At 43.3% G+C, this 26518-nt stretch overlaps 1 pseudogene; it reads right to left on the reverse strand.

Moving 5' to 3' along the window:
* The window catches only part of LOC139569803 (FHF complex subunit HOOK interacting protein 2A-like), a 59280-nt pseudogene that overhangs the window by 16367 nt on the left and 16395 nt on the right, over positions 1-26518 (reverse strand).

The following is a 26518-nucleotide window of genomic DNA, read 5'->3' on the forward strand; positions in this document are numbered from 1 at the left end:
TTTGTAAAGAAGGTCGACGACATCCGATCCTCGTTTGCTAAGTCAAACGACACCGCTGGTTCTGCTCACACTGCCCTACCCTGTGCTTTGACCTCTTTCTCCCCTCTCTCTCCAGATGAAATCTCGCGTCTTGTGACGGCCGGCCGCCCAACAACCTGCCCGCTTGACCCTATCCCCTCCTCTCTTCTCCAGACCATTTCCCGGAGACCTTCTCCCTTACCTCACCTCGCTCATCAACTCATCCTTGACCGCTGGCTACGTCCCTTCCGTCTTCAAGAGAGCGAGAGTTGCACCCCTTCTGAAAAAACCTACACTCGATCCCTCCGATGTCAACAACTACAGACCAGTATCCCTTCTTTCTTTTCTCTCCAAAACTCTTGAACGTGCCGTCCTTGGCCAGCTCTCCTGCTATCTCTCTCAGAATGACCTTAAGAGAGCGAGAGTTGCACCCCTTCTGAAAAAACCTACACTCGATCCCTCCGATGTCAACAACTACAGACCAGTATCCCTTCTTTCTTTTCTCTCCAAAACTCTTGAACGTGCCGTCCTTGGCCAGCTCTCCTGCTATCTCTCTCAGAATGACCTTCTTGATCCAAATCAGTCAGGTTTCAAGACTAGTCATTCAACTGAGACTGCTCTTCTCTGTGTCACGGAGGCGCTCCGCACTGCTAAAGCTAACTCTCTCTCCTCTGCTCTCATCCTTCTAGACCTATCGGCTGCCTTTGATACTGTGAACCATCAGATCCTCCTCTCCACCCTCTCCGAGTTGGGCGTCTCCGGCGCGGCCCACGCTTGGATTGCGTCCTACCTGACAGGTCGCTCCTACCAGGTGGCGTGGCGAGAATCTGTCTCCGCACCACGTGCTCTCACCACTGGTGTCCCCCAGGGCTCTGTTCTAGGCCCTCTCCTATTCTCGCTATACACCAAGTCACTTGGCTCTGTCATATCCTCACATGGTCTCTCCTATCATTGCTATGCAGACGACACACAATTAATCTTCTCCTTTCCCCCCTCTGATAACCAGGTGGCGAATCGCATCTCTGCATGTCTGGCAGACATATCAGTGTGGATGACGGATCACCACCTCAAGCTGAACCTCGGCAAGACGGAGCTGCTCTTCCTCCCGGGGAAGGACTGCCCGTTCCATGATCTCGCCATCACGGTTGACAACTCCATTGTGTCCTCCTCCCAGAGTGCTAAGAACCTTGGCGTGATCCTGGACAACACCCTGTCGTTCTCAACTAACATCAAGGCGGTGACCCGTTCCTGTAGGTTCATGCTCTACAACATTCACAGAGTACGACCCTGCCTCACACAGGAAGCGGCGCAGGTCCTAATCCAGGCACTTGTCATCTCCCGTCTGGATTACTGCAACTCGCTGTTGGCTGGGCTCCCTGCCTGTGCCATTAAACCCCTATAACTCATCCAGAATGCCGCAGCCCGTCTGGTGTTCAACCTTCCCAAGTTCTCTCACGTCACCCCGCTCCTCCGCTCTCTCCACTGGCTTCCAGTTGAAGCTCGCATCCGCTACAAGACCATGGTGCTTGCCTACGGAGCTGTGAGGGGAACGGCACCTCCGTACCTTCAGGCTCTGATCAGGCCCTACACCCAAACAAGGGCACTGCGTTCATCCACCTCTGGCCTGCTCGCCTCCCTACCTCTGAGGAAGTACAGTTCCCGCTCAACCCAGTCAAAACTGTTCGCTGCTCTGGCACCCCAATGGTGGAACAAACTCCCTCACGACGCCAGGTCAGCGGAGTCAATCACCACCTTCCGGAGACACCTGAAACCCCACCTCTTTAAGGAATACCTAGGATAGGATAAAGTAATCCTTCTAACCCCCCCCCCCCCCCCCCTTAAAAGAGTTAGATGCACTATTGTAAAGTGGTCGTTCCACTGGATATCATAAGGTGAATGCACCAATTTGTAAGTCGCTCTGGATAAGAGCGTCTGCTAAATAACTTAAATGTAAATGTAAATGTAGATTGATGAGGGGAAAAAACAATTTAATCAATTTTAGAATAAGGCTGTAAGTCTATGGGTATCTGCTACCATTGCCAAAATCATGAAGTACCCCTTTATAAACAAGCACAAAATGATATGTAATAAACTGTAAAATCAATCCACAACGGACCAGGACGATAATATTTTATGTCCCCAGCCGAATTGGATTTGATGACAAGGTAAAGACCATCAATACGATATGTATTGCGATTCTCACGCAATTCTTACGTTTGGCATGTACATGTTCAGACTGCAATTTAGTAGGCCTACCTAGCACCTATATCAGTGTGAATGCTATTGCCTGTTTAACAATGTATTTCCATTTTGATGCAATGCAAATAGAACAATGTAGACATATTCAACATGTTCAACGTATTTAGCAAATATGGGGCAGCCTATTTAACGAACTAGGCTATAACGGACTAACATTATAATTGGAGTTGATGATACATAAAAGTCCATAAATACACAACTTGAAGCAACCACATCTTTAGTCATGGAGCACGTTCTGATTGACCAATGAGGGGCCAAGCCTCGACACACCCACAACTTGTTTAGTCATACAAACCTAGCCCTGTCACGCCACTGCCAGCTACTGCGCCTGGTTGTGAAAATAGCAAAAATATTTCGGACACACCCCCGAACCTATAACGGTGCAACAAGCACTCAGATGTACCATTGCGTTAGGTTTGTTCAAATAGCCCACTGTGTCAAAGTTCAATATATCCACATAAAATACATTTGTTTTATTCTCTGCTTTAGCACACTCTGCCAACCCGGATGTCCTAGCCATGTCTGAATCCTGGCTTAGGAAGGCCACCAAAACCCCTGAAATTTCCATCCCTAACTATTAACATTTTCCGACAAAATAGAACTGCCAAAGGGGGCAAAGTTGCAATCTACTGCAGAGATAGCCTGCAGAGTTCTGTCATACTATCCAGGTCTGTGCCCAAACAATTTGAGCTTCTACTTTTAAAAATCCACCTTTCCAGAAACAAGTCTCTCACCGTTGCCTTTTGCTATAGACCACCTTCTGCCCTGTGAATGAATTACCCCCCATCTATCGTCAGAGCTCGTACCGTTAGGTGACCTAAACTGGGACATGCTTAACACCCCGGCCATCCTACAATCTAAAGTAGATGCCCTCAATCTCACACAAATTATTAATTAACCTACCAGGTACAACCCCAAATCCGTAAACACGGGCACCCTCATAGATATTATCCTAACCAACCTGCCCTCCAAATACACCTCTGCTGTCTTCAACCAGGATCTCAGAGATCACTGCCTCATTGCCTGCGTCCGTAATGGGTCTGCGGTCAAACGACCACACCTCATCACTGTCAAACGCTCCCTAAAACACTTTAGCGGGCAGGCCTTTCTAATCGACCTTGTCCAGGTATCCTGGAAGGATATTGACCTCATACCATCAGTAGAGGATGCCTGGTTATTCTTTAAAAGTGCTTTCCTCACCATCTTAAATAAGCATGCCCCATTCCAAAAAAATTGAAACAGGAACAGATACAGCCCTTGGTTCACTCCAGATCTGACTGCCCCTGACCAGCACAAAAACGCCTGTGGCGTACTGCATTAGCATCGAATAGCCCCCGCGATATGCAACTTTTCAGGAAAGTTAGGAACCAATATACACAGGCAGTTAGGAAAGCAAAGGCTAGCTTTTTCAAACAGAAATGTATATCCTGTAGCACAAACTCCCAAAAGTTCTGGGACACTGTCAAGTCCATGGAGAATAAGAGCACCTCCTCCCAGCTGCCCACCGCACTGAGGCTAGGAAACACTGTCAACACTGATAAATCCACGATAATTGAGAATTTCAATCAGTATTTTCCTACGGCTGGCCATGCTTTACACCTGGCTACTCCTACCCCGGTCAACAGCCCTGCATCCCCCACAGCAACTTGCCCAAGCCTCCCCCATTTCTCCTTCACCCAAATCCAGAGAGCCGATATTCTGAAAGAGCTGCAAAATCCGGACCCCTACAAATCAGCCGGGCTAGACAATCTGGACCCTCTCTTTCTATAAAATTATCCGCCGCAATTGTTGCAACCCCTATTACTAGCCTGTTCAACCTCTCTTTCGTATCGTCTGAGATCCCCAAAGATTGGAAAGCTGCCGCGGTCATCCCCCTCTTCAAAGAGGGAAACACTCTAGACCCAAACTGTTACAGACCTATATCTATCCTACCCTGCCTTTTTCTAAGGTTTTCGACTCTGTCAATCACTGTATTCTTATCGGCAGACTCAACAGCCTTGGTTTCTCAAATGACTGCCTCGCCTGGTTCACCAACTACTTCTCAGACAGAGTTCAGTGTGTCAAATCGGAGGGCCTGTTGTCCGGACCTCTGGCAGTCTCTATGGGGGTGCCACAGGGTTCAATTCTCGAGCTGACTCTTTTCTATGTATACATTAATGATGTCGCTCTTGCTGCTGGTGATTCTCTGATCCACCTTTACACAGACACCATTCTGTATACTTCTGGCCCTTCTTTGGACACTGTGTTAACTAACCTCCAGACGAGCTTCAATGCCATACAACTCTCCTTCCGTGGCCTCCAACTGCTCTTAAATGCACGTAAAACTAAATGCATGCTCTTCAACCGATCGCTGCCCGCACCTGCCAGCATCACTACTCTGGACGGTTCTGACTTAGAATATGTGGACAACTACAAATACCTAGGTGTCTGGTTAGATTGTGAACTCTCCATCCAGACTCACATTAAGCATCTCCAATCCAAAATTAAATCTATAATCAGCTTCCTATTTTGCAACAAAGAATCCTTCACCCATGCTGCCAAACATACCCTCGTAAAACTGACTATCCTACCAATCCTTGACTTCGGTGATATAATTTTTCAAAATAGCCTCCAACACTCTACTCAGCAAATGGATGCAGTCTATCACAGTGCCATCTGTTTTGTAACCAAATACTAAATATACACCAAATATACTACCCACCACTGCGACTTGTATGCTCTCGTTGGCTGGCCCTCGCTTCATATTCGTCGCCAATCCCACTGGCTCCAGGTCATCTATAAGTCTTTGCTAGGTAAAGCCCCGCCTTATCTCAGTTCACTGGTCACCATAGCAGCACCCACCCGTAGCACGCGCTCCAGCAGGTATATTTCACTGGTCACCCCCAAAGCCAATTCCTCCTTTGGCCGCCTTTCCTTCCAGTTCTCTGCTGCCAATGACTGGAACAAATTGCAAAAATCACTGAAGCTGGAGACTCATATCCCCTCTCTAACTTTAAGCACCAGCTGTCAGAGCAGCTCACAGATCACTGCATCTATACATAGCCCATCTGTAAATAGCCCATCCAACTACCTCATCCCCATACTGTTATTTATTTTTGCTCCTTTGTACCCCAGTATCTCTATTTGCACATTCATCTTCTGCACATCTATCACTCCAGTGTTTAATTGCTAAATTGTAATTATTTCGCCACTATGGCCAATTTATTGCCTTATCTCCCTTATCTTACCTCATTTGCACACACTGTATATATACTTTTATATTGTGTTATTGACTGTATGTTTGTTTATCCCATATCCAACTCTGTGTTGTTGTTTGTGTCGCACTGCTTTGCTTTATCTTGGCCAGGTCGCAGTAAATGAGAACTTGTTCTCAACTGGCCTACCTGGTTAAATAAAGGTTAAATAAAAAATAAATCAAAAACATCTGGCTAGTGGCTAGCTGAATGCTGCCTGAATTCAACGCATCTTACTATCTTTTGTGAGGAACAGAAACGTTTCACAGAGTACTTACTTCAAGCCCTCTGGTTCGAGGCCAAGCAGTCTCTTTCTCACCAGCAGGAGTTTGGGTGTGAAGTCTGGGATGAGCTGAATCCTCAACATGAGGTCCCCAGCCACCTGATAGAGTGAAATGTACAGGGACAATCAGTATAACGGCTCAGAGCAAGTTCAATACTGACAATGTGGGATATTTTTATGTTAACATAAATGTGACTATAACATCATTGCTATTACTAAATTGATACTCAAGATTTACTCTATTTAACAAGAACATTATACTTCCTCCATAGGCCCACAACCTTAATGGGGCAATCCGCAGTTGAAACAATATCAACGCGTTCTCAGCGCCACTGTTTTGGTAATAAGCTGAGGGATGGGTCTGGAGAAATGTAACCACTCTCAAATTTATAGACCGAGCTATGGATAAATGTTAACATTTTAACATTTATTTTGTTTAAAAACATTCAAGTAAACAAGCTTATACTTTGGGTTTTGATGGGCTACATTAGTTGAACTAAGCTCATGAGGCATTTAAAAGTTATATTAGAGCTGGGCGATATGCCCAAAAAATGATCTCTACATTTTTTCAAACTTATGGGTGATTCACGATATACATTATCTACCTTTTTTAAAATTGTATTCTCTCTAAATAAAGCTTAGTTGCACAATTAAAGGTCAATACACTGCATTGGGAATAATCTAATGTAAAATTATACCTAGGCTAAATATAAGCCTTCAACCATAAGACCCACTCATACACAACAAAAAATGGAAATGCAAAATGAAACAATTTCTACGATTTTACTAAGTTAAAGTTCATATAAGGAAATCAGTCAATTGAAATAAATAAATTAGGCCCAAATCTATAGATTTCATACGACTGGGAATACAGATATGCATCTGTTAATCACAGAAATATTTTTTTTAAAGGTAGGGGAGTGGATCAGAAAACCAGTCAATATCTGGTGTGACCACCATTTGCCTCATGCTGCTCGACACATCTCCTTTGCACAGAGTTGATAAGGCTGTTGATTGTGGACTGTGGAATGTTGTCCCACTCCTCTTCAATGGCAGTGCAAAGTTGCTGGATATTGACGGGAAATGTAACACCCTATCGTACACTTCGATCCAGAGCATGGGTGGGTGACATGTCAATGGGTGACATGTCTGGTGGGTATGCAGGCCATGGAAGAACTGGGACATTTTAAGCTTTCAGAAATTGTGTACAGATCCTCGCGACATGCGGCCGTGCATTACTATGCTGATACATGAGGGGATGGCGGCGGATGAATGGCACAACAATGGGCCTCAGGATCTCGTCATGGAATCTCTGTGCATTCAAATTGCCATCGATAAAACGCAATTCTGTTCATTGTCTGTAGCTTATGCCTGCCCATACCATGACCCCATTGCCACCATGGGACACTCTGTTCACAACGTCTACATCAGCAAACCGCTCGCCCACACGACACCATCTCCCCGGTACAGTTGAAACCGGGATTCATCCGTGAAGAGCACACTTCTCCAGCGTGCCAGTGGCCATCGAAGGTGAGACTTTGCTCACTGAAGTTGGTTACAACAAAGCACTGCAGTCACGCAAAGACCCCGGTGAGGACAACGAGCACACAAGTGAGCTTCCCTGAGACAGTTTCTGACAGTTTGTGAAGAAATTATTCGGTTGTGCAAACCTACAGCTTCATCAGCTGCCCGGGTGGCTGGTCTCGGGTGGCTGGTCTCAGAAGATCCCGCAGCTGAAGAAGCCGGATGTGGAGGTCCTGGGCTGGCGTGGTTACATGTGGTCTGCGGTTGTGAGGCTGGTTGGACGTATTGCCAAATTCTCTGAAATGACGTTGATCGCAGAGAAATGAACATAAAATTATCTGGCAACAGCTCTGATGGACATGCCTGCAATGAACATGCCAATTGCACGCTCACTCGAACTTCAGACATCTGTGACATTGTGTTGTGTGACAAAACTGCACATTTTAGATTGGCCTTTTATTGTCCCCAGCACAAGGTGCACCTGCGTAATGATCATGCTGTTTAATCAGCTTCTTGATATGCTACATCTGTCAGGTGGATGGATTAGCTTAGCAAAGGAGAAAAGTTCACTAACAGGGATGTAAACAAATTAGTGCACACAATTTGAGAGAAATAAGCTTTTTTGTGCGTATGGTAAATTTTTGTGATCTTTTATTTCAGCTCATGAACACTTTACATTTGCGTTTATATTTTTTTCCGGTATAATTTAATTATTTTATAAAAATAGTTTAACCTGCTTTTTTGCAATAATCACTGATCTGTCTTTCAAGTCTGTTTATGGAAATGTCATTTTTGTTGAACCATGCACATCCACTAATAATGAGTGGTAGCAGGCATTATAGAAAATTAACACAGGTCTCATAAACAATCTATTAAGCACAAGCCCAATGCTAGTGAGTAGCCAGCAAATCTTTATATTTAAAGTCTAGCCAATTTGGATCCATTTGCTTGCTAAAAAGGTAGAACAGTTGAAGTGTTATGAATACACCCTCCTATCCATCTCCAACTGTTTGAACAATATAGCCTGTTCACTTTGTTTAGATGTTGAAATCAAGTGGCCTACCTGCATAACAAAAATGCTAATTTCTCAAAATGAGAACGTGTTGCCAATTCCTTACACAAATGCATATTTTTATGCTCATTGCACATTTATAAAACAAAGACTAGACAGCTAGCACAGCTGTGTGCGAGTGGGGGGTTCACAGTGCACACAGCATAGAAGAGCGCAAAGGAGACAAACTCATAAAAACTGAAGAAGAAAATGCAATACAGGCATTTGGAACATCGTCCAGCCCTATGTTATATTCTTCAAGAATCAATGGGGACAGATCATTCATTTATAAATCCAGTGAAAAAGGCTAGGGGTTGCAAATCCCAGAGCCCATGTGTGTTTGTGAGCAGGGGTTTTGAGAGAGCGTTCAATTTTGTGCAGATATGGGATATATATTTTTAAATAAATTATTAATATAGTTTATTTATTTACTGTCCTATCATGATGGAATGGTCCCCAACCCTATACCCTAGACACCCACCTGAGCAACCTATATACTAAAGAGAAGTCCTTATCTGTTTAATGGGCCTACTGTAAGTAGCCTATACGCAACCAAATCAGAAAGATGAATGTGATGAATGAATGTGTCAGAGACCTACTAAAGCAGCACCGCCCCCTCAAGATTCTGAGCCTGCCTGGCAGGGTTGGTCCTACAAAACAATGCCCCCTGATCGGAGAGCATAATATACAAGGAAATTCTCAAAGCTGCTAATGAGAACCTTGACGATGTTGTTTATAGACAGTGGGGATTCCGGTAGGGTGCCCCCACCCAGGCAGTGGCAGACCTGGCAACACTAGCTGCAGTAACCCATGGGGAGGGGGGGGTCACACTCAGACATTCAGAGAGGGGGCATATTATTGTGGCCCTGGTGGCACAAAATCAAAGGTCTGACTGCACAGAGAAGCTTGGGAATATGGTCACAACGGGGGACCAGTGTGTGGGTGTTTCAGGGGAAGGGGGTGTATCTGATCTCCCTTACCTAGGATTTGACAAAGGTTAATCAAATCTCTCAATTATTGCATGCCTTCTCATACAGCTGCAACGGTTTATGCATTCGTAAATCAAGTCCTTTCTTGAGTTGGGCTCTGGGGTGGAACAACTGTTGAGCATCTGAGTTTATGGTTGTTTATGTGGGAAAGGGGTTGAGTGTGTATGAGTGTTTGTGTGTATCCCACAACTGTTGCTAGGGAGTAAAGATGTTAGGGACAACATAGGATGAATCACAATAATTGTTTGCTAAAATAATAACTGCTTGCCAAAATGTAATTTTTGTAATGGCAATCCTGGTAAGAGGTAACAATCCTTTGCATGAACTACCTACATATTTACATATATTAATTGTTAATTATGGAAATTAAGATAAGCAGGATTTCTATATATATATATTTTTTAATAGCTATATATAATACAAATTGAGGTGAGAGCGATGGAAATGCTTTTGGCAGCTGATCTACTTCTGTTCTGTGGGTGGTACTGTGTGCTCTTTTTTTCGAAGGATTTGGTCCCGGTCTCTTGGGGGCCTTGGTATCCGGGGTGGTCTGCCGGTCACTGGGATGACAACCCAACTTGGGATGTGGAGAAGTTTTAGCAGGTGGAAAAGTGGGGAACAATTGGGGGTTTACTTAGTAGCAATGCAAATATCATGGTATAGCTATATGGACACTCAATCACTATGGTACATTTTAATGGTGAGTTTACAAACATATATTATGATAAATAGATTTGAAACTTGTATTTCATTATGGTAAATGGTGAAATAAGTATAGCCAGTTATAATTATAATGGCTTAGCAGATAATAAGAAAAGACAGTCAGTATTTACATGGCTAAAAGACAAGGAATATAATATCTATTGTTTACAGGAAACTCATTCAGCAATTTCAGATGAAGTTGTGTGGTAAAAGGACTGGGGGGGGGGCGAAATATATTTCTCCCATGGGCAAAGAAATTCAAAAGGCGTGATGATATTAATCCAAATGTGCAAATTGACCAAACAGATCCTCAAGGTAGATGGATGATCTTAAATATGTTATTGGACCATAAACAGATATGACTCATTAACCTATACGGTCCAAATAATGATGATCCACGTTTCTTTGAAAATATATATAATAATTTATCAACGCTACAAGCAATACAATACTCTATTATTAAGGTGGGAGATTATAATATGGTTTTAAAAACATCTATGGACTGTAAAGGAAATCACACTACAAACTATCACCCTCATGCCCTTAAGGAAATCATGAATGTCATGGTTATATTGGAATTAGTGGATATATGGAGGCTTAAATATCCTGACCTAGTGAAATATACATGGCGGAGGCTCAATCAAGCTCAATCACTTTCTTATGTCATTCTCTCTGGCACCAAAAGTTTAAAAAGTGTTGATAGGGGACAGAATGAGGTCAGACCATCACATAATTGGCATATATATTATTCTTACAGCATTTCCACATGGGCGAGGATATTGGAAATTTAATCAGTCAATTGGATGATACCTTGTTTTTAACTAGGACAGAGGAATTTATAACAGACCTTTTCCGACATAGCATACGTACAGCAGATCCCCTTATTGGATGGGACACTTTTAAAATGTGCCTTTAGAGGTACTCATCTCTAAAACAAAAGCAATTTAGGTCAAAAGAGTCCATATTAACAAAAGAAATGGAAGGACTAATAGTACAGATAGATAGCAATAAAAACTGCACCATAAAGGCTCAGAATAAGTTAAAGGAAAAACAAAAAATTTATTGAGGCTAATATATTATAAAAATAAGGCGAACTGGATGGAATGTGTGGAAAAAGGCACCGTATATTTAAAAAAATCTTCAACATAGAAATTACACCAAAAATAATTTACTGCAACTTGTTACAAATGATGGAGTAACCCATGATTCACCAAACAATATTTTGAAAGAGGAAGTACTTTAAGCATGTTTTTGTTTCATTTTCCTCCATAACCATAGCTAATTGTATGGATTTCTTTTACTATGAATAATGTAAAATTATGCATTATTATGCAATTAAAGCCTTCAAGTCTGGGAAAACTCCAGGGCTGGATGGCATACCAGTGGAGGTATACCAAACCTTGATATACTCAGAGGACTGTTATCAACACGTTTGAACCATTCCTATATAAAATGGTAGATTATCGGACACTTAACAAGGTCTGATTTCATTATTACTGAAACAGGATCCAAGTGGTAAATAAACTCTGAAAAAAAATAAACGCCCCTTTTTCAGGACTATGTCTTTCAAAGACAATTCATAAAAATCCAAATAACTTCACAGATCTTCATTGTAAAGGGTTTAAACACTGTTTCCCATGCTTGTTCAATGAACCATACACAATTAATAAACATGCACCTGTGGAACGGTCGTTAAGACACTAACAGCTTACAGACGGTAGGTAATTAAGGTCACAGTTATGAACACTTAGGACACTAAAGAGGCCTTTCTACTAACTCTGAAAAACACCAAAAGAAAGATGCCCAGTGTCCCTGCTCATCTGCGTGAACGTGCCTTAGGCATGCTGCAAGGAGGCATGAGGACTGCAGATGTGGCCAGGGCAATAAATTGCAATGTCCGTACTGTGAGACGCCTAAGATAGTGCTACAGTGAGACAGGACGGACAGCCGATCGTCCTCGCAGTGTCAGACCACGTGTAACAACACCTGCACTGGATCGGTACATCCGAACATCACACCTGCGGGACAGGTACAGGATGGCAACAACTGCCCGAGTTACACCAGGAGCGCACAATCCCTCCATCAGTGCTCAGACTGTCCGCAATAGGCTGAGAGAGGCTGGACTGAGGGCTTGTAGGTCTGTTGTAAGGCAGGTCCTCACCAGACATCACCGGCAACAACGTCGCCTATGGGCACAAACCCACCGTCGCTGAACCAGACAGGACTGGCAAAAAGTGCTCTTCACTGACGAGTCGCGGTTTTGTCTCACCAGGGGTGATGGTCGGATTCGTGTTTATCGTCGAAGGAATGAGCGTTACACCGAGGCCTGTACTCTGGAGCGGGATCGATTTGGAGGTGGAGGGTCCGTCATGGTCTGGGGCCGTGTGTCACAGCATCATCGGACTGAGCTTGTTGTCATTGCAGGCAAATCTCAATGCTGTGCATTACAGGGAAGACATCCTCCTCCCTCATGTGGTACCCTTCCTGCAGGCTCATCCTGACATGACCCTCCAGCAAGACAATGCCACCAGCCATATTGCTCGTTCTGTGCATGATTTCCTGCAAGACAGGAATGTCAGTGTTCTGCCATGGCCAGCGAAGAGCCTGGATCTCAATCCCATTGAGCACGCCTGGGACCTGCTGGATCAGAGGGTGAGGGCTAGGGCCATTCCCCCCAGAAATATCCAGGAACTTGCAGGTGCCTTGGTAGAAGAGTGGGGTAACATCTCACAGCAAGAACTGGCAAATCTGATGCAGTCCATGAGGAGATGCACTGCAGTACTTAATGCAGCTGGTGGCCACACCAGATACTGACTCTTACTTTAGATTTTGACCCCCCCTTTGTTCAGGGACACATTATTCAATTTCTGTGGAACTTGCTCAGTTTATGTCTCAGTTGTTGAATATTGTTATGTTCATACAAATATTTACAAGTTAAGTTTGCTATAAAAAATAAACACAGTTGACAGTGAGAGGACCTTTCTTTGTTTGCTGAGTTTACACATACATCCAAAAATGGACGCAGCAACTACAGATTGCCCCTTTAATAACCTTCATACAATAACTTCAATATCAATTCAAGATAGATCAATATTGGGTATCTGAGAATCTGCTCATGTTGATTCCTCAACATACCCTGACAATGACAGAAAAGAGGGACCTGCAGCCAGGGCCCAGGTTGATGTAGGGATCCAGCAAGGACTCATGCATGTGTGGGTGGGGTAACAGAGACAGCTTGGACAGCACTGACGTCACCTGCAGGTTCACATCATAAGGCTGGAGGACAGAGAAGGGACAGTCAGTGAGCTCAGGTACACCTAAGTGAATGTAGATCTAGACACCACAATATCGCTAAACTCACAAAGCAGATTTAAGTGTTTAATCCAATTGATGCCCCGGTTGAACATTGAGCCGGTTTCCCTGACAGAGATTAAGCTGAGTCTTGGACTAAGAAGCACTTTCAATGGATAATTTTCATTGAACAGGATATTTTAGTCTAGGACTACACTAAAACTGTGTCCGGGAAAACATCCCTCTGAGATCTTTCCTTACTTCAAACTCACCTGATCCAAAATACGGCCCATCCTGTCGAAGAGGACTTTAAGGAAGTGGCCCTCGAAGAAGGGACTGTCCAGGTTACACTTATCTAGGGCTTTGGGGGTGCCGCGCCAGTCCCATCTCTGACATATCCCACAGTAGTCCCTGAACTGAAAGAGATGAGGACAATGATAAAATGTTGAGTATAACATAACAGGGCTTCAAACTAACATTGTCCCCTAAGTTTTTCAGTTTTCGGCACAAGCCCATGATTTGGTTGCAAACATTTCTTCCCACGGCATCACACAATATAATTTTTTTTGTATCATCTTATAAAGTCATTCACAGTGCTTTATTAATAAGTGTAATAGACTACTGAGATATATTTTCATGTGCAACCTAATCCTAATGTGCAACCTAATAGGGCCCTATAAAATCAATTTTATTTTTTGCCTGATTCCGTTTAATTATTTCAGGTTTCTGTTTTTCGCTCTTAAAATCATACTTTTTTTTTATCCCTTACAATCATGGAAATTTGCCTATATGGATAGGGCCACATTTTTATGTTTCTAACAGAAGAAATAGAAAAAGCATATGCATGACCATGGTAGCAATTGAAAGAGAAAACTTTGGAGATTATGGGGAAATTATCATACCAAAAGGTGAGACAAGACTGAATACAAACATTACACATTTGATTGTACATGCATTTTACATTTATTGTACTTTTTACAGCATCTGTCAATAACGAAATCTGAAAATACTCTGGATACATTCAGTGACATAATAAGAATATTCATAGACATTTTGGAGGACGTGCAAGATAAGAAAAAAATATTAGAAGTGGTCTAACTGGTGTCCCTAAGAGGCCACACACCCATCCAAACAGTACACAGTTCCTAAGTAATTTCAATGCACTTTTATGACTCATAGAAAGAGCCTTCAACTATAAAAGGTGCTTTTTGAGCTCTCCTAGCTTTGCCATTGAGGAACTGAAGCAAGCACACTTAAAATTACTGTTGTTGTTTTTACACAATCCAAAAAATCCAAAATTGCGTTCCATTATAAATCGCAATCTGAGTCAGGTGGGCATAATTTGAAAACGTATTCTATTACAAACATGGCTAGCTAAGTTATAACATACAATCTTACAGTATTAAGCTTTCAAAAGGCACTAAAGACAAACAGATTGTAATTTTGGTGCGCATAGAATTGAGTCATGAGTGCAATCAAGTGCATGTTCCACGGCAAACTTTCTTCACAATATAACAAACATAGGCTCATTCTGTTCAGGACAATCAAGGGTATAACGCAAGTCATCCTTGTAACTGTGGATAAAACATGGCGATCATAAAGGTTGATAGTGTAAATGACATAAGTTTTCAAATATGGAAATGTGAAGTGGACATTTGGACTCATGGGTGTGCTGCGGTTTGGTTGTATGACATCAAAGTGGTATTTATTATAATGCTCAATCTCTCATCTTTCAGAACACATCGACCCTATCGATTTACAGCATTTCCCTCACTCAGACAACAACAAATGTGCAATAGTAGCCCAATTAGAGGGAGGGATGGGGGAATCTTCTTGTCACGTGCTGTACTCAAGTTTATAACAGCTTTCAGTCCAAACCCATCCAGCGCTGTGAAGCGGAGAACCTGAGCTCTGATGTCATGTATAGCATGTTACTGTACAGCCAATGCGTTCCAATTTAGGCACTTATCAATGAAAAAATGACAAGGGCTGTGAGTGGAAAGGGTTAATAAAAAGTCCATAACAATGCTTAAACCACATCAGGAGACCACTTCTGAGGTCTGGGAAAAATCGAAGAAATCTTGCTTTTTGGGTGTAGTGACCATTTAATGCAAGTGTGCACCAGCAAGAGACCTTGTTTGAATAATGATGTTTCTGTAGCGCTCACGTGATTGCAGAGTTTGCTAAACAAATGGCCACAGGATTAATGCAAATAATTATGATATCATTATGCCAGTGTCTTATCTGAACTATCATTAAATGTGAAGACTTATTTTATCAAATCAATTCTACGTGTAATTATTACTACGTGATTAAACTAAATCATAGTCATCAACTAGGAAGTCGGGGCACCACGGAAATTTCTTTATAGTGTCAATTTCCCGAATATAACTTCTCAGATATTTTATCTTATCGATTAGTCATTCTCATTAATGTATTATTATTACCTCATCAGTTCTCATTACTGAACGTTGCAAACCCTTGGATATCTGCACAAACCCTAGCCTAAATCATGAATCAGCGATATACAAATTGGCTTTACTAAATAACTAAATAATCACACAGAATTACAAACAAACAGTAGCTATTTGGATTATTACATGATGCAAAGAAAAATTCCCTAGCGGACGAAGCCGATATGATGGCTTGGTAGACAAAGGAAAGGGGTGGGGACTGAGAAAGAGCAGGAAAGACCAAATGGATTCACTAAACACAGTTGATAATTATATCCATTGAAATGCTAATACTTTGCACATGAATGACCGCTCATTCGAGAGGGGGAGCAATGATATACAACCCAAAGGGCCATGTCGTGACACCAGGTAGGCAGACAACTTTGCAGGTTACATTTAATTGAGAAGGTTTTATGGAAAGCCTTTCCATCTCTACCAGAAGAAGTTCATCATAGCATCATCGCTAACGACATACGCGTGCACCACACACATACAGACGGGCATTCCTGAAGTTGCAGGAAAATACAATTCACTGACGCATTTTGTTCATGTCTTATGATTAACTTGGTTCAATACACTGAGTTTCCTACTAAGTTCAATTAATTGTTGAATTACGTTTTGATGTCTGGATCGGAGCGAAGAGCTTACAATGAAATGCTTACTTACGAGCCTCTAACCAACAATGCAGTTAAAAAAAAATATGGATAAGAATAAGAAATAAAAGTGACAAGTAGTTAAAGGTCAGCAGTAAAATAACAATAGCAAAACTATATACAGGGGAGTACCGGTACAGTCAATATGCGGCTGCACCGGTTATTTGAGGTAATACGTACATGTAGGTAAAGTTATTAAAGTGACCATGCATAGATGATAACAACAGAGTAGCAGCGGTGTAAAGGCGGGGGGGGGGGGGGGGGGGGGCAATGCAAATAGTCTGGGTAGCCATTTGATTAGGTGTTCAGGAGTCTTATAGCTTCGGGGTAGAAGCTGTTTAGAAGCCTCTTGGACGTAGACTTCGCGCTCCGGTACAGCTTGCTGTGCGGTAGCAGAGAGGACAGTCTATGACTAGGGTGGCTGGGGTCTTTGACAATTTTTAGGGCCTTCCTCTGACACCGCCTATAGAAGTCCTGGATGGCAGGAAGCTTGGCCCCAGTGATGTACTGGGCCGTTCGCACTACCCTCTGTAGTGCGAGGCGGTCGGAGGCTGAGCAGTTGCCATACCAGGTAGTGATGCAACCAGTCAGGATGCTCTCGATGGTGCAGCTGTAGAACCGTTTGAGGATCTGAGGACCCATGCCAAATCTTTTCAGTCTACTGAGGGGGAATAGGTATTGTCGTGCCCTCTTCACGACTGTCTTGGTGTGCTTGGACCATGTTAGTTTGTTGGTGATGTGGACACCAAGGAACTTGAAGCTCTCAACCTGCTCCACTGCAGCTGTCGATGAGAATGGGGGCGTGCTTGGTCCTCTTTTTCCTGTAGTCCACAATCATCTCCTTTGTCTTGATCATGTTGAGGGTGAGGTTGTTGGCCTGGCACCACACGGCTAGGTCTCTGACCTCCTCCCTATAGGCTGTCTCGTCGTTGTCAGTGATCGGACCACAGTTGTGTCACCGGCAAATGTAATAATGGTGTTGGAGTTGTAACTGGCCGTGCAGTCATGAGTGAACAGGGAGTACAGGAGGGGACTGAGCACGCGCCCCTGAGGGGCCCCTGTGTTGAGGATCAGTGTGGCGGAAGTGTGGTTAACTACCCTTACCACCTGGGGGCAGCCCATCAGGAAGTCCAGGATCCAGTTGCAGAGGGAGGTGTTTAGTCCTAGGGTTCTTAGTTGGGCCTGAGGATCTGGGCCTGTTCCCGAGAAAGCAGTATATCTTTCGCGTCGGGCTCGTCAGACTCGTTAAAGGATTCTGCCAGTTCGTGGTGAGTAATCGCAAGTTACAAACAACGCAAATAAACAAACAAAAAAACACAATCGCTTGGGGACACGTAAAACGTCTGCCTTCTCCGGCATCATCCTTTCAGTGTTAGTTACAAATCAGAGATCCAGGGCAGTGTTCATTAGGCTCGAATCAGAAGCCAACAGTCCAAAGCCAAGTGACATGGGCAGATACAATCTGAACAATTAGAAACATGTGCAAAACGGTTTCCAACGGTGTACCCTAATGTACACAACCCAGATGTCTATTGAGTTCAGTGAATAAGTGAAAGCTAGGAAACATGAGGGAACTGGAGGGAACTCACCTGTCTGTGTGCGTCTCTTAGGTATGTGTCATAACCAGTTCCCTCCACATGAGATGAGGATTTGGCCTCATCAGGCACCAAACACAGGAAACTGAAGTGAACACAATTAAAACTGAATAAGGTTATATGATGCCTGTAAAACACTTGCTAAAAATAGTATTAAATATATAACAAGATGAGGCCCATGTTACATAGGAAAGACTTATGGACCTGTTTACAATCTTGTGGACCTCAGTCTTCCCATCAGGCTTATCATGGTCAGGACTAAGTGTCGAGGAGTTGCTCAACCAATCAGGCCTGGACAACCTGTTGTTGGCAGAGAGGTCGTCCCCGAACAAAGGGTCCTCTTCAAGGTCTCTGAAAAAGACAACAAAACACTCAGTTTACACATTCACTATAAAAAAAAACATGACATTTTACACTAAGGATATTGGCTACATTTAGCTTAGGGATGTAAAATTGGTAACTATCTTATATAAAAAGGAGGAGTTTCTGACAATATGCTTTCACATTATTGGTAATTTCAACCTAATGTTTGTATACTAGGCATGGGTAATGTATTTTCTAATTCAAAAAGACAGTGGATCACACAGAGAGATGCAGTCTCTCGTATTAGTCATTTTGTTAACCGATTTTTTGTTTTGTTGTTGCCATAATTCACTAAAGAGTGATATTCCATGACATTTTCATTAGCGGGCCAAACTAATCTCGGCACCCAGAACCAAATCTCACATGTGCACTGGCCAGGCCAGCTAATATTTCATCTGTTCCGAGGGACTAGGCCTCAACATACTGAGGAACCATGCACATTAATTTCACATATTCACATTCCATGACGTCTATGCTCAAGTCACTATGATGGTATTCATTTACATTTTCTTTGTGGTTGTTGTAGTGCATTGCCATTTTATTCATGGTTCCAAGTTATGGACAGCACAACAAAAAAACATTCTGTGAAGTACTGTGTATTGTGGCAGAAGGAACAAATACACTTTTTATTAATTTTGCTTCTATAAATAAATGTGCTTCTATAAATGCAGTTAGATAGTTAGACCCCCAGAGCTCATGTAGCCAGCTCTGAGGATAGTCTCGTTGGATGGATCCCTTACACAGTGTCATGGGGCTGGCTATTCTCCAGGGGTTCCTTCTCCTGTGGCTTGTTCTCCAGGTAGTTCCTCTCCTCCAGGCTGCGTAGCACCAAGCTGTGGAGGATGTGCTGGTTGGGTTTCTGGATTAGGTGCTCAAACAACCGCAAAGTCATGATGCTGATCTGTGAGAAATATGGTTCAAGGCAATGAGATTAGGTTTTCTCCTGTTTAATGAAAAGCCTCAAGGAGCTACGCTATAAGTGGGAAGCCTAAACTGTATTTTGTTCTTAATAATGGGATATACACAAGGCAGAGGGGCACAGATATGAAAGTGGCAGAGATGGGGCTCAAACCCATAGAGATTATATTATTCTATGCTCAAACCATTGTCACCTGAAGGGATATATAGTCTGGAGTCGGCAGCGCTACCACTAGACCAGACTCAAGCACTGATCCAAACTTTCTTCTCTACTTCAGCAGCATCGCACTGAAAAGGCAGTACATATGTCCTATGTACAACCCAACCACCAGAGTTTGTGTATCACGGTCTACACATGATCTAGGCATTTCAAAGTGTAAGAAAAAAATCTAGAAATTTGCTGAAATATAATAAATAAAAAGTCTTTACACCCCTTGCTGTGGCACATCTAAACAAGTTAAGGAGCAAATATTTATAAGCACTAAGCCTATATACAGTGACTTTTTCCACATTTTGTTAACGTTACAGCTCTTACAGCCATTCTAAAATTGATTCAATCGTTTTTCCCCCCTCATCAATCTACACATCAATCTACCCCATAATGCCAAAGCAAAAACAGGTTTAGACATTTTTGCAAATGTAAATAGAAATTAAAATTTTTAAAATCGAAATATATTTATGAGAATTCAGACTCTTTACTCAGTATTTTGTTGAAGCACCTTCGGCAGTGATTACAGCATCGAGTCTTCTTGGGTTTGACACTACAAACTTGGCACACCTGTATTTGCGTAGTTTATCCCATTTCTCTCTACAGATACGCTCAAGCTCTGTCAGGTTGGATGGGGAGCGTTGCTGCACAGCTATTTTCAGGTCTCTCCTGAGATGTTTGATCAGATTCAAGTCCGGGCTCTGGCTATGCCACTCAAGGACATTCAGAGACTTGTCTCGAAGCCACTCCTGCTTTGTCTTAGCTGTGTGCTCAGGGTCGTTGTCCTGTTGGAAGGTGAACCTTCATCCCAGTATGATGTCCTGAGCGCTCTGGAGCAGGTTTTCATCAAGGATCTCTCTACTTTGCTCCATTCATCTTTCCCTCGAACCTGACTAGTCTCCCAGTACCTGCTGCTGAAAAACATCCCCACAGCATGGTGCTGCCACCACCATGCTTCACCGTAGGGATGGTAACAGGCTTGCTGCAGATGTGACGCTTGGCCTTCAGGCAAAAGAGTTCAATCTTGGTTTCATCAGACCAGAGAATCTTGTTTCTCATGGTCTGAGTCCTTTAGGTGCCCTTTGGCAAACTCCAAGTGGGCTGTCATGTGCCTTTTACTGAGGAGTGGCTTCCATCTGGCCACTCTACCATAAAGGCCTGATTGGTGGACTGCTGCAGAGATGGTTGTCCTTCTCGAAGGTTCTCCCATCTCCACAGGGGAACTCTAGAGCTCTGTCAGACTGACCATTGGGTTCTTGATCACCTCCCTGACCAAGGCCCTTCTCAACCGATTGCTCAGTTTGGCTGGGCGGCCAGCTGTAGGAAGAGTCTTGGTGGTTTTAAACTTCATCCATTTAAGAACGATGGAGGCCACTGTGTCCTTGGGGACCTTCAACGCAGCAGAAATGTTTGGGTACCCTTCCCCAGATCTGTGCCTCGACACGATCCTGTCTCGGAGCTCTACGAACAAATCGTTCGACCTCATGGCTTGGTTTTTGCTCTGACATGCACTAACAACTGTGGGACCTTATATAGACAGGTTTGTGCCTTTCCAAATCATGTCCAATCAATTGAATTTACCACAGGTGAACTCCAATCAAGTTATAGAAACATCAAGGATGATCAATGGAAACAGGATGCACCTGAGCTCAATTTCGAGTCTCATAGCAAAGGGTCTGAATACTTATGTAAATAAGTATTTCTGTTTTACACTTTGTCATTATGGGGTATTGCGTGTAGATTGCTAAGGATTTCTTTATTTCATTACTTTTTTAATCCAATTTTTAATAAGGTTGTAACATAACAAAATGTGGAAAAAGTCAAAGGGTCTGAATACTTTCCGAAGACACTAAGTACTGGTTATGATGATTCAATAAAAACGTCCTCTGTCTTTCAAACAATAATTCAACCTCAGAGCCACCAATGCTTTTAAAACATGTTAGTGATACATTTTTAGGCATGCACATGTCAGGGGAGGTTACAAAATAATTCCAAGACACTGAATATTCCTTTGAGTATGGTAACGAGATAATTGTTTCACTGAAAAAGTATGCACATTTTAAGACTAAAGACACACCAGAATGGCGTTCCAAGAGGTGTTGAGGGTCCCTGAGTGGTCCAGTGTCACCCAGTGTTGACATAAATCTGTTCAATAAGACTTTAAATACTGATGTTGATTAACGATCCCCAACCAAATTGACTGACCTTGAGCAATTCTGTCAAAAACAATGGATATATGTTGCTCCAAGAGTTGTGCAAAGTTGGTGAAATCTTTTTCAACACGATTCACAACTGTAATTGCTGCAAAAGGTGCTTCAAACAAGTATTAAACTCTGGGGTGTGAAGACATATGCAATTCAGACATGTTCGTTTTCTATTTTTAATTAATTAATTCTAATGTGAATTTGACTTTGAAATATGTCAAATCAAACTTTGTCACATGTGCCGAATACAACCTTAGCGTGAAATGCTTACTTACAAGCCCTTAACCAACAGTGCAGTTCAAGAAAGAGTTTAAGAAAATATTTATCAACTAAATAAATATTTAGAACTTGTTGAGGATCTGGGGACCCATGCCAAATCTTTCTTTCCTGAGGGGAAAAATGTGTTGTCATGCCCTCTTCACGACTGTCTTGGTGTGTTTGGACATTGATAGTTTGTTAGTGATGTGGACACCAAGAAACTTGAAAACTCTCGACCCGCTCCACTACAGCCCCGTCGATGTTAATGGGGGCCTGTTCGGCCCGCATTTTCCTGTAGCCCACGATCAGCTCCTTTGTCTTGCTCACATTGAGGGAGAGGTTGTTGTCCTGGCACCACACTGCCAGTTCTCTGACCTCCTCCCTATAGGCTGTCTCATCGTTGTCGGTGATCAGGCCTACCACTGTTATGTTGTCAGCAAACTTAATGATGGTGTTGGTGTTGTGTATGGCCACACAGTCGTGGATGAACAGGGAGTACAGGAGGGGACTAAGAACACACTCCTGAGGGGCCCAGAGTTGAGGATCAGCGTGGCAAACGTGTTGTTTTTGTTTTTGTCGCACTGCTTTGCGTTATCTTGGCCAGGTCGCAGTTGACAAACTTGGCCAGGTCGCAGTTTTCAAGCCCTGCCACATCCGACGAGCGTCAGAGCCGGTATAGTAGGATTCAATCTGAATTCTGTATTGATGCTTTGCTTGTTTGATGGTTCGTCAGAGGGCAGAGCGGGATTTCTTATAAGTGTCCCAGATTAATTGCCCGCTCCTGGAAAGCGGCAGCTCTTGCCTTTAGCTCGATGCGAATGTTGCCTGTAATCCATGGTTTCTGGTTGGGATATGTACGTACAGTCACTGTGGGGACGACATCGTCAATGCACTTATTGATGATCCGGTGACTGAGGTGGTATACTCCTCAATGCCATTGGATGAATCCGGGAACATATTCTAGTCTGTGCTAGCAAAACAGTCCTGTAGCGTAGCATCCACGTCATCTGACCGCTTCCGTATTGAGTGAGTCACTGGTACTTCCTGCTTTAGTTTTTGCTTGTAAGCCTGGAATCAAGAGGATAGAATTATAGTCAGATTTGCCAAATGGAGGGCGGGGAGAGCTTTATATGCATCTCTGTGTGTGGAGTAAAGGTGGTCTATAGTTTTTTCCCCTCTGGTTGTACATGTGACATGCTGGTAGAAATTAGGTCAAACAGATTTAAGTTTGCCTGCATTAAAGTCCTCGGCCACTAGGAGCGCCACTTCTGGATGAGCATTTTCTTGTTTGCTTATGGCCTTATAGAGTTGGTTGAGTGCGGTCTTAGTGCCAGCATCGGTCTGTGGTGGTAAATAGACGGCTCGAATAATATAGATGAGAACTCTCTTGGTAGATAGTGTGGTCTACAGCTTATCATAAGGTACTCTACCCTCAGGGGAGCAATACATCGAGACTTCTTTAATATTAGACATTGCGCACCAGCTGTTATTGACAAATAGACACCCCCCCACCCCTAGTCTTACCAGATGTAGCTTCTCTGTCCTGCCGGTGCATGGAAAATCCTGCCAGCTCTATATTATCCGTTTCGTCGTTCAGCCACGACTTGGTGAAACATAAGATATTACAGTTTTTAATGTCCCGTTGGTAGGATAATCTTGATCTTAAGGTCATCAATTTTATTTTCCAATGATTGCACGTTGGCCAACAGAACAGATGGCAGTGAGAGTTTACTCGCTCGTCTCCGAATTCTCAGAAGGCAGCCCGACCTCCGCCCCCTTTTTCTCCATCTTTTCGTCAGACAAATGACAGGGATTTGGGCCTGTTGCCGAGAAAGCAGTATATCCTTCGCATCGGACACGGACGTGTTAAAGGAAAAATCTTCTACCAGTTCGAGGTGAATAATCGCTGTTCTGATGTCCAGAAGTAATTTTCGTCATAAGAGACGGTAGCAGCAACATTATGTACAAAACAAGTTTAAAATAAAGTTACAAACAACGCAAAAAAACTAACAAAATAGCACAGTTGGTTAGGAGCATGTAAAACATCAGCTATCCTCTCCTGCGCCATTCTACATGATACAAATATGTGAAGTAGATTGTATAGATCAGTAGGAAAAAAACTTATGTAATCCCTTTTTAGATTTAAATATTAGGCAGCAAAATGTGACAACTGTCTTTCACTAGGCACTGTACCTCGTCTGACAGGTGGTCACAGAGCTCGATGAGTCTGTGTCGGAGGGGGTTCTGTGCAATGGTGGCGAGGGTCTCTGGTCCCTTCTCCTCCCCCAGCAGGAAGTAGACCATCTCCTGCAGCAGGGCCTCTGAGGTCACCTGGCGGATGATCCTGTTCAGCAGAGCTGTGGAGGTCAGGATGCCCACCTCCGACCTACACAGGGGGAAAAAGGGACACTGTCAACCACTGTCACAGCATTATACTCAAAGATAAATTAAATGACTGTTCTATTCCATTTAATTATATGATTATAATAGGGCTGTCCCCGCCCAAAAGAAAGCTTGGTCGACCGAAAGCCGTCTGTTCTTTTGACCAATTGAACGGTAGAAATGTGAAAACGAGCATTTTTCCATATAAAGAAACGTCCTCTCACTGTAAACTGCGTTTATTTTCAGCAAACTTAACACGTGTAAATATTTGTATGAACATAAGATTCAACAACTGAGACACAAACTGAACAAGTTCCACACTAACAGAAATGGAATAATGTGAAAGAATAAAGGGGGGGTCAAAATCAAAAGTAACAGTCAGTATCTGGTGTGGCCACCAGCTGCATTAAGTACTGCAGTGCATCTCCTCCTCTTGGACTGCACCAGATTTGCCAGTTCTTGCTGTGAGATGTTACCCCACTCCCAAGTTCCCGGACATTTCTGGGGGGGAATGGCCCTAGCCCTCACCCTCTGATCCAACAGGTCCCAGATGTGCTCAATTGGATTGAGATCCGGGCACTTCGCTGGCCATGGCAGAACACTGACCTTCCTGCCTTGCAGGAAATCGTGCACAGAACGAGCATGTAGGGTTGAGCCTGCAGGAAGTGTACCACATGAGGGAGGAGGATGTCTTCCCTGTAACGCACAGCGTTGAGATGTGTATGCAATGACAACAAGCTCAGTCCGATGATGCTGTGACACACTGCCCCAGACCATGACGGACCCTCCACCTCCAAATCAATCCCGCTCCAGAGTACAGGCCTCGGTGTAACGCTCATTCCTTCGACGATAAACACGAATCCGACCATCACCCCTGGTGAGACAAAACCGCGTCTCGTCAGCACTTTTTGCCAGTCCTGTCTGGTTCAGCGACGGTGGGTTTGTGCCCATAGGCGACATTGTTGCCGGTGATGTCTGGTGAGGACCTGCCTTACAACAGACCTACAAGCCCTCAGTCCAGCCTCTCTCAGCCTATTGCGGACAGTCTGAGCACTGATGGAGGGATTGTGCGTTCCTGGTGTAACTCGGGCAGTTGTTGCCATCCTGTACCTGTCCCGCAGGTGTGATGTTCGGATGTACCGATCCTGTGCAGGTGTTGTTACACATGGTCTGACACTGCGAGGACGATCAACTATCCGTTCTGTCTCCCTGTAGCGCTGTCTTAGGCGTATCACAGTACAGACATAGCAATTTATTGCCCTGGCCACATCTGTAGTCCTCATGCCTTCTTGCACATGCCTAAGGCACGTTCACGCAGATGAGCATGACCCTGGGAATCTTTCTTTTGGTGTTTTTCAGAGTCAGAAAGGCCTCTTTAGTGTCCTAACTTTTCATAACTGTGACCTTAATTACCTACCGTCTGTAAGCTGTTAGTGTCTTAACGACCGTTCCACAGGTGCATGTTCATTAATTGTTTATGGTTCATTGAACAAGCATGGGTAACATTGTTTAAACCCTTTACAATGAAGATCTGTGAAGTTATTTGGATTTTTACAAATTATCTTTGAAAGACAGGGTCCTGAAAAAGGTACATTTTTTTGCTGAGTTTATGCGTTTTAATAAAATCAACTATTCATGCACTGAGCGTGCACACTGTTTGATGAAATAAGACTCCAATGACTGAAGAGGGAACCAAAGATCAAGATAACCAAAATAAAAAAACTCCCACTCCTACTGGCTTGGCAGATACTGCAGTTACTCTCCTGAAGTTGCCGGTAATAGGCTACACGAGGAGTCGGCAAACTTTCTTATTTGGAATTCCAATTTATCTTACCATTTCTACTGATCTTGCCTGCCAGTTATGGTTTTGATATGCACATTTTCGTGGAACAGTTTCATTTCATTTATAATAACATTGTCGTATCGCAAAAACATTGTCGTGGTAAAACTAAATTCTATCCAAATCTGAATGAAAGTTATACAAGCCTAAAATTGCCAATGCCAACAACGTAAAAAAATTACCTATAAAGCCAACAAACAAAAACATTGCAGCCTGAAGGTAGAACATATCCTGATAAAAATAAATATCATATGAATCCCATTGGCTACGCATGGCCTGTCTGCAACGAACTTG

Source organism: Salvelinus alpinus, chromosome 3 (assembly GCF_045679555.1).
Source record: "Salvelinus alpinus chromosome 3, SLU_Salpinus.1, whole genome shotgun sequence".
In the NCBI taxonomy this organism is placed as follows: domain Eukaryota; kingdom Metazoa; phylum Chordata; class Actinopteri; order Salmoniformes; family Salmonidae; genus Salvelinus; species Salvelinus alpinus.